The sequence below is a fragment of the Anomaloglossus baeobatrachus genome, chromosome 7 (genome assembly GCF_048569485.1).
Source record: "Anomaloglossus baeobatrachus isolate aAnoBae1 chromosome 7, aAnoBae1.hap1, whole genome shotgun sequence".
NCBI lineage: Eukaryota > Metazoa > Chordata > Amphibia > Anura > Aromobatidae > Anomaloglossus > Anomaloglossus baeobatrachus.
The window spans coordinates 33,462,588-33,472,278 of record NC_134359.1 but is presented as its reverse complement, the minus strand read 5'-3'; positions in this window follow the sequence as shown (position 1 = coordinate 33,472,278).

Here is a 9,691-nt window from a genome sequence, read left to right as displayed (position 1 = left end):
GGCAGGTAAGGAGAAGTTCCTCGCTCCTGTGGTGTCAGTCATAGCGATGTATGGTGCCGCAGGAACGAGGAACAACAACGCTAATGAGAGGTAAACAATTTTTTGTTTTAGGACGACCTCTCCGCGGCAAACGATTTTGGCCGCTTTTGCGATCGTTTTAGGTCGCACATAAGTGTCACACGCTGCGATATCGTTAATGACGCCGGATGTGCGTCACTAACGACGTGACCCCGACGATAAAACATTAACGATATCGTAGCGTGTAAAGTTCCCTTAAGAGTACTATGCCTTTAAACAATATGGGACAGCCCATATGATGATGTCATGTATTTGGAAGCTTCTGATAGGTTTATTGGCAACATCTCAGTTAATTAGAGACACACCTGTGCATGTATTGCAATGCACACCTGAAACACATGTCTTCTTAGTGTAGCAACAAATGAAAGTCAAAAGAAAAGATCTCAGGAAGAGAATTGTGGATTTGTACAAATCTGATTGATCCTTGGGTGCAATTTCCAGATACCTGAAGATGCCTCATTCATCTGTACAAACAATTATATGCAAGTACAAACAAGATAGGAATGTGCAGCCATCACACCGCTCAGGAAGGAGACGGGTTCTGTGTACCAAAGATGAACGTGCTTTGGTCAGACATTTGCATATAAACCCAAGAACAAAAGTAAAAGACCTTGTGAAGATGCTGGTGGACGTTGGTAAGACTGTGTCATTATCCAAATTCAGACGAGTACTGTTTCAACATGGGCTGAAAGGCCACTCTGCCAGGAAGAAACCATTACTCCAAAAGAAACATAAAAAGTCAGATTAAAGTCAGATTAATCCACACAGGAACAAAGACCTTAATTTTTGGAGACATGTCCTGTGGTCTGAAGAAAATAAAATTTAACTGTTTGCCCATAATGACTATAGTTATATTTGGAGGAAAAAGGAAGAAGCTTTGAAGCCTAAGAACGACATCCCAACTGTGAAACACGGGGGCGGCAGCATGTTGTGGGGTTGTTTTGCTGCAGGAGGGACTGGTGCACGTCACAAAATAGATGGCATCATAAGGAAACAAGATTGTGGCAATACTGAAGCAACATCTCAAAACATCAGCCAGGAACTTAAAGCTTGGGCGGAAATGGGTCTTTCAAATGGACAATAACGCGAAGCTACTGCCAAACTGGTTACAAAGTGGCTAAAGGATAACAAAGTCAATGTTTTGCAGTGGCCATCACAAAGCCCTGATCTCATTCCTATTGCAAATTTATGGGCAAAGCTGAAAAGGCCGGTGCGAACAGTGACCTACAAACATGGCTCAGCTACACCAGTTCTGTCAGGAGGAATGGACCCAAATTCCTACCAACCATTGTGAGAAGCTTGTGGAAGGATCCAAAACATTTCACCCAAATCATACAGTGTAAGAACAATGCTACCAAATAGTAATGAAATGGATGGAAGCTTTTGACTTTGCAGAAAGTAATAAAATGCCTGAAAACATTATCTCTCATTATTCTGGCATTTGGCAAATACATATAATTTTGTTTACTAATTGATCTTAAACAGGAAAGGATTATTCTGATTTCATCTCAGATAATGAGAAAAACCCGCAGATGTGTCTGTATAGAGAGCGGAGGGAAAAACCTGCAGATCTGTCTGCATAGAAAGCAGAGGGAAAAACCTGCAGATGTGTCTGTATAGAGAGCAGAAAGAAAAACCTGCAGATGTGTCTGTATAGAGAGCAGAGAGAAAAACCTGCAGATGTGTCTATATACAGAGCCTAGGGTACTCACACTGGCGTGTAGAAATCTGGTCCAATTCCTCTCCTGAAAAGTTGGACAAGTTGAATCTGTATGTGTAACCTTTTGTCATGCGAATATGTGATTTTTTTTTTTTCTCACCTATCATCCATATGACATGCGTTTTTTTTCTCAGCATCTATTATTCTACAATCATTTACAGTGTTGTATAGTACAAAATGGTGATGTATCCATAGAAAAACATAAGTCCCATGGGTGCCAAACAAACATGTGTGACGCCCTGGCCTATCAGGTGTTACAGGGTATTGTGCAATCTGCTCTTCTGTGTAGTATCCACCCTCCTCCTTGGTTACAGGTCTCTAACCATTGGTGTTGCCAAGAACCAGCTAATCAAAATCCTAGGAACACTCTGCACCACACCCACCAGACACACCAGTGGCTGACCTGAAGGGAATAGGGTCGCCCACTTGGGGGGTTGGTTAAGCGGGGGTCAGGAGTGTCAGGAGCGGTTCAGAACAGAAGTAGCTCTCAGAAAGAGAGGAGGTCAGGAGCCGGGCTCCTTGGAACTACTAGGTAGGAGACGGTGGTCTAGGCCTGGTAGGAGCTGGAACCCCAATCGCAGGGGATCGTGACAAGGGGCACGGACTGTCGAGGAAGACAGCCGGCGGCCTTGTGCCATCACCGTGCAGGGGCCAGGGCACGACGGGGTACGTGGACCCTAGGTCAGGGAGTAGCTTCAGGCGTCCTGACAATTTACCCGATGAGGACGGAGGCTTCAAGATCCGTTCTCCACCCGCTCCAAAATCGGGGTACTAGTGTAACGAGGGGGATAGGACTTTCCACTACACGGTCCAGAAAATCCCAAGCGTGAACCCTGAGAGCAAGCTCCCACAGTTAGCCACACTGGGGAGCGGGACCCGACTAGTTTCAGACTAAAGGGACCAACTAGAAGACAAGGTGCCAAGGAAAAAGGTCACAGACTAACAGGCAACACCAACAGAAATGGGATCCAGGCATGCTCCCCCCAAGCGGCAGCGGTGTCCAGAACTTTGGTTTACTACAGTTGTCGGTGTCAGCGTTATTGGACTGAGTGAGTACACAAGGGACCCTTGCCGTCCCAACGGCACATCCCAGTCACCATCACCGAGTCCTGGAGCATCCCCCCTACCCGTGGAGGGGTTAATAAACATCTGGCTGCCCACACCATCGCCACCGGATACTCCCAGCCGCAGCGGTGGTACTCCACCTTACCACACACCACGGGTGGCATCATGAACTTTCCACACCATCCCCTGTACATAACCCCCTCTTAGTTTGAGAAGCCGCATGACCCCCTGGTCCGGAGCCCTCTCGAGCCACCGCGGATCCGGATCCGAGCAGCCCAGCTGCTGATGCGAGGGCAGCACACATGTGTGTGGCGTCCATTTTTTTTTCTCGCACCCATTGACTTGCATTGACGAGTCATGTCCAATATATACGTGATCATGCACATGCTGCCATTTTTTCGACACTCTGATTTGAAAACTTGCCGATCTGCTCAGCCTCATTGACTAACATTGATCCCAGTGCCATGCAATTTTTTCTTACATTGCACTTGTTTTATACAGCAGTGTGAGCGCACCCTTAAAGTCAATAACTTGCCAAAATATGTGCAATAGTAGGTTAAGCAGTCTATATGAAGAGATAGAATCATGCAGAGTAATGAAAGAAAATTGATGATACAATAACGCTGTAAGACCTTTAGTCATGATACTGTAAATAAAATCACAATGCAGTAATATCTAAGGTATTGATACAGTATCTGTAAAGTGCAATATGAACCCCATAATAATAAAATGGTGTACTGCTATAGTGAAAAATAGAAGCAATAGAGACTCAAGAAAATAATATACTCTTAGTGGAGAAATGTTATTGCTAAGAAAAGGAATAATAATACATATAGAATATAGTAGAAATGAGATAGAGATGTAAAAGGACCTGCGTGACTAGGCCAGATAATATAACAATGATAGTAAATCAGGTGCTGATGCTCTGAGTGTGGAAAGGCTTGTTAATCCACAATGTAGCAAAGTGCAACAATATATATGAGCCTCATCAAGAGTGGAACCGATCCAATGTGAGGATAAATATATAGATGATATTGAGAATTGTACCATAAGATGTATGCCAAAAATGGATTCTTGTCCCTCCACCCCGACGTGCGTTTCGACATACTTCTTCAGGGGGCTCAAAGCAGCTCATTGTTTTATTGTTCGAGGCGTACAGACTTACAGAGCACAGGAGACTCATAAGCTTCTGTGTAGCACATAAGTACAGTTTATTAGATACTCCATAGATATATTATTACGGTATATATTAATCCTCTTCAGACTGACCTAGTTGACACAGTGCCTTTCTTCTACTGCACCATTTGTCAGCACAGTTTCATTATTATGGCCTTTGCTGGCAGTTTGTATGTTGTTTTAGACCAGAAAGTGAGAACCATTTAATGTTCTAGAACCCAAATATCATCTACTAATGATCAGCGTCAAATAGGGGCATGGTACTTCTCTCTGAGCTAGACACATCATCTATATAGCTTCCCATGTACAGGTGGTTGCAGTTGGGCCTCGTCTTTCTGTGCCCTTATTCACATTGAAGTCACTGACACAAGGTACGTTTTTTTTAATACTAAAGTAGGACCTTCTTAACTTGGCACACCTTGTCACGGTGGGATGGATTTTACGCTTTTTGATCAAACAGTGTTATCCAAATTCCATATGTTATTTACATGTACTACTACTATTTACCTATTTTATCAATTATTTTGTGTTTTTCTCTTGTTTTTTTTTAATGATCGGGGTCAGCAAGGAGCAGTGAAGGGACCTTGAACAGATCTGGAGCAGCTACGCAGTATTATAAGGAGCAGAACATCTTACATAATGTGGGTTCTAACTGCCGGAATCCCACACATTTACTCACATTGTGCTCATCACATTTTGAACTAATGAATTTATATGAAATTTGTCAGTATCCATGGTTACATAATTACTAGCACTGGCAAAGATCCACGACGCTGAAAACTCGGTATTGAAACGTGTCGACCCAAAAGTAACGCTCCCTCCTGTCCTTGGTTTGCTTTGTATCTTTGCCTGGTTTTATATACGATAGGTAACATGAGTTTGCTTTCTTTTTATTTAACAGCAGCTCCTCCATCTACCAACTATCAGTGTGGTATGTGGTCTATAGTCACAGGCGCAGACATAATAGAGAAGGACTCTACTGCCATCTAGTGGTGATTTGGGAAAACTGGTTGATTTCCAATTTTAGGGGGATGTATTCAATTTTCCTAAAAAGAATGGACAATTAACAGAGGTACTACCGCAATGTACAACACAGCCATCATCATATCATTACGCAACATCCAGGACACCCTTCACCAACCTGTAACCTGTCGTTTTGGCTATTATTATGATGATGATGATTATTATTATTATTATTATTATTATTATTATTATTATTAATAATATTATTTATTTATATAGCACCATTGATTCCATGGTGTTGTACATGAGAAGAGGGTTACATCAGAATACATATATAAGTTACAGTAGACAGACTGGTACAGAGGGAAGAGGGCCCTGCCCTTGCGGGCTTACATTCTATAGGATTTTGTGGAGGAGACAGTAGGAGGGGTGTTGGTCGGGTGGCGGCTCCGACGGTGGTGAGGCAGCGGCGACTCCGCACGGTGGTGAGGTGGCGGCAGCTCCGCATGGCCATTTAATTAACCTCATTTATTTTTGAATAGTTGTTGACAAGGCACATCTTATTCATTGAATTCAGGGTTTTCATTCAATCCCATTACCACAAGTTTATAACATCCGGCTCTATTGCCCCCGATGTATAACACCCAACCCCTCGGCCCCAGTGTATAACATCCAGCCCCTTGCCCCCGATATATAACATCCGGCCCATTACCTTGGGTGTATAACATCCGGCCCCATTACCCCTGGTGTATAACATCCGGCCCCATTACCCCTGGTGTATAACATCCGGCCCCATTACCCCTGGTGTATAACATCCGACCCCTTTGTCCCTGGTGTATAACATCTGGCCCCATTACCCCTGGTGTATAACATCCGGCCCCATTACCCCTGGTGTATAACATCCGGCCCCATTGCCCCCGGTGTATAACATCCGGCCCCATTGCCCCCGGTGTATAACATCCGGCCCCATTACCCCTGGTGTATAACATCTGGCCCCATTACCCCTGGTGTATAACATCCGGCCCCATTACCCCTGGTGTATAACATCCGGCCCCATTACCCCTGGTGTATAACATCCGGCCCCATTACCCCTGGTGTATAACATCCGGCCCCATTACCTTGGGTGTATAACATCCGGCCCCATTACCCCTGGTGTATAACATCCGACCCCTTTGTCCCTGGTGTATAACATCCGGCCCCATTACCCCTGGTGTATAACATCCGGCCCCATTACCCCTGGTGTATAACATCCGGCCCCATTACCCCTGGTGTATAACATCCGACCCCTTTGTCCCTGGTGTATAACATCTGGCCCCATTACCCCTGGTGTATAACATCCGGCCCCATTACCCCTGGTGTATAACATCCGGCCCCATTGCCCCCGGTGTATAACATCCGGCCCCATTACCCCTGGTGTATAACATCTGGCCCCATTACCCCTGGTGTATAACATCCGGCCCCATTACCCCTGGTGTATAACATCCGGCCCCATTACCCCTGGTGTATAACATCTGACCCCTTTGTCCCTGGTGTATAACATCTGGCCCCATTACCCCTGGTGTATAACATCCGGCCCCATTGCCCCCGGTGTATAAAATCTGGACCCATTGGCCCGGTGTATAACATCTGGCTCCATTGCCTCAAGTGGATAACATCATGCCCCATTGTCCCCGATGGATAACATCCAGTCCCACTGCTCCTGATGTATAGCTTCTGGCCTATTGCCCCTGGTGTATAACATCCGGTCCCATTGCCCCTGGTGTATAACATCTGGCCCTATTGCCCCTGGTGTATAACATCTGGCCCTATTGCCCCTGGTGTATAACATCCGGTCCCATTGCCCCTGGTGTATAACATCCTGTCCCATTGCCCCTGGTGTATAACATTCAGCCCTATTGCCCCGCTTCCACCCCCCGCCCCCGGTATATAACATCCGGCTCCATTGCCCTGGTGTATAATATCCAGTCCCATTGCCCCTGGTATATAATATCTGACCTCCTCGCCCCCTGTATATAACATCAGTGCTCTGCCCGATTTGACAGTATGACCTGCTGAGCTCACTGATTAGCTACAGAGCTACCAATGTGACGTCAGCATTTCAGATAGTATCAGACACTGGGCACACAGCGCTGGACCTGGGGAGGGTGAGAAAAGAATAGTTATTGTTGTTTTTTTAAACAAAATGCGCCAAGGGGGACAGGGCTTATTCCAAAATTGAAAAACCCCTTTAAGAGTTTGAAATACAACCGCTGATGGTTCTATTACAGCAGTCTAAGGTCTGAATCCCCCGAGTCTGCCATATTTGTGGCCGGGCTTTATAAGAGAGCGGTAATTTTACTATATAATACTACAGCATTAAAAATGAAAAATGAATGATAGAAACAATAAAAATTAAAATCAGAAAGTCGTATGGAAACGATAACGACCACAGTTCAGACACGTCTATAGACTGGAAAATAAAAGGGGGCGAAGAGGAGAGACTGAGCCCTGCGCCTCACATGTAGGATAATTGGGAGGAGGGAGGGGGGGGGACGAAAAAATGTTTTAAAAAATCTCATTCTCGTGTTATAAAAACCGTAGTTTTTAAGGATATCGCATATTTTGCGGTTTCCCTTAGAGACGGCCGCCATATTTATTACTGGCAAGCCTTGTTAATAGTGATGTGTCGTTCGCGAACGAGCCGATTCTTTGAGCCGGCTCTTTGAAGTGAACGATATGAGCCGAATCATCAAAGTGAACGAGCCATAAAGAGCCGCTTTTTTTTTTTTTCTCTGCTTCAGGGGGAAGCAGGAGATAAGGAGAAGAGTAAAGTAAACACAAGCTCTGGGCAGGAGCTGACACTTAAAGCTATACACACATAGTGGTTCTTCCTTTTAGTTCAGTGGGCACAATTGAGTACCAGGGAATGATGTGTTAGGGTTAAGTTTTCTGACCTCGACTGGCACATATGGTAATGTGTAGGAGGAGAGGGCTCAGCTTGTTTGCTGATAACAATGATCATCTTCTCTAGGTATTAGTCAGGGTTCAGGACCACCACAGTAAAGACCTGACCAGTTGTTGGGTAATAGCATTTTAGACCAAACATATGTAAAGAAGTGTATACAGCTTCAATCATTGTATACAGTTAGTAATAGAAGTCAGCACTTAGTGTCCAGTGTGCACAGAACAGATGACCCCTGACATGTTCATTTAACCCTGTAAGGTTTTCTTTCTGGCATAAAAAAGAGAAAATCATTGATAATAAGCCATGTCTCCATTCCTTCAATGTTTAGTGGAAGCTGCTGCTGTGTGTGTGTCTGTGTGTGTCTGTGCATGTGTGTGTGTGTGTGTGTGAGAGTGTCTGTGCATGTGTGTGTGTGTGTGTGTGTGTGTGTGTGTGTGTGTGTGTGTGTGTCTGTGCATGTGTTATTTTTTTTTTGTGACCACAATTGATATTTTTTTACTAGTTTGGTGACTACATACAACATATTCATTAGCCTCTATATGCATGTGTCTGTGGCGTTGTGGTGTCACAATTCTCGCAGTTAAGACTTTTTTTCTATTTCTGTTAACAAATCCTGGTATTTTTAGATGTAAATAGATCTGACATCTGCACACATCTATAAAACACTTTTTTTTGTATCGCTTCCTAATTATCAGTGGCGTAACTAGTCTGGTGAGCCACAGTGTGAAATGTAGACCTGGGCACTCCCCCACCTGTCCCACTCGCATTAATGTGTATCACGATATCGCCACAGCGACGTCACTGCGGCGATATCGTGAGTGCATCGCCACGTGTGACCCGGCAAAATTGCCCCTCAATTTATCGCTGGTCGCAGTCGCGAGGTTTTCGGTCCGGACCGAAAACCACGCAACTGCCATCTAGCGACATCGCTGCATGTGACACCTTCACACCAGCGACTTCAGGAGCTGCACTATAGCTCCTGGAGACACTGGTGTGATGCTATGGCATCACACAGCGACATTGCAGGAGAAGTCGCAGGTGAGATCGTCACATATGACATCTCACCCGTGACGTTGATGCAGTGGGCGGGGTCACACGGTCATCAGCGACGTTGCCCACCACATTGACATGTGTGACAGGGCCCTTACTTTAATTCAGAGATGGGAAACTTCAGGTCTTGAGTGCCACACACAGTGTAGATGATTCAATTATCAACTGTGCAATACTAAAGACCCCGTCAGACAGGGAGGTATCACTGGCGATGTTGCTGCAACTTAGTAGGCATGGTCAAGTTACAATGACATCGCCAGTGTGTCGCCTCGTGTGACAGGGCAATTTCCCGCTGCCATCGCTCATCTCCTGAATTCGGAGGTTGCCTAGCACTGCTGGGAAACCTGGCGATGAGGAGCAGGCGATCTGAACACATTGCCGCGTGTGACGCAGCAATAGTGTTCTGACACATGACGGGAGCCATACAAAGTATAGCCCCCTGCCTCGCCTGGACTACAGGCATGTTCAGAGGCGATCCTCCACCAGTGTGACAGTACCATAAGGAAATCCTGAACACATGACCTGCAACTCTCCAGACCTGGAGTTCCTCACCTCTGCTTTAGTTGATCAATGTGTGATTGCTGTAGGGCAGCACCCGACACCTCGGATGATCAGCTGTTCTTAATGTTGGCCAGATTTGCTGTTATGAAGGTGCTCCATCTTGTATGTAGTGACAGCGGCTAGATACCGCACAT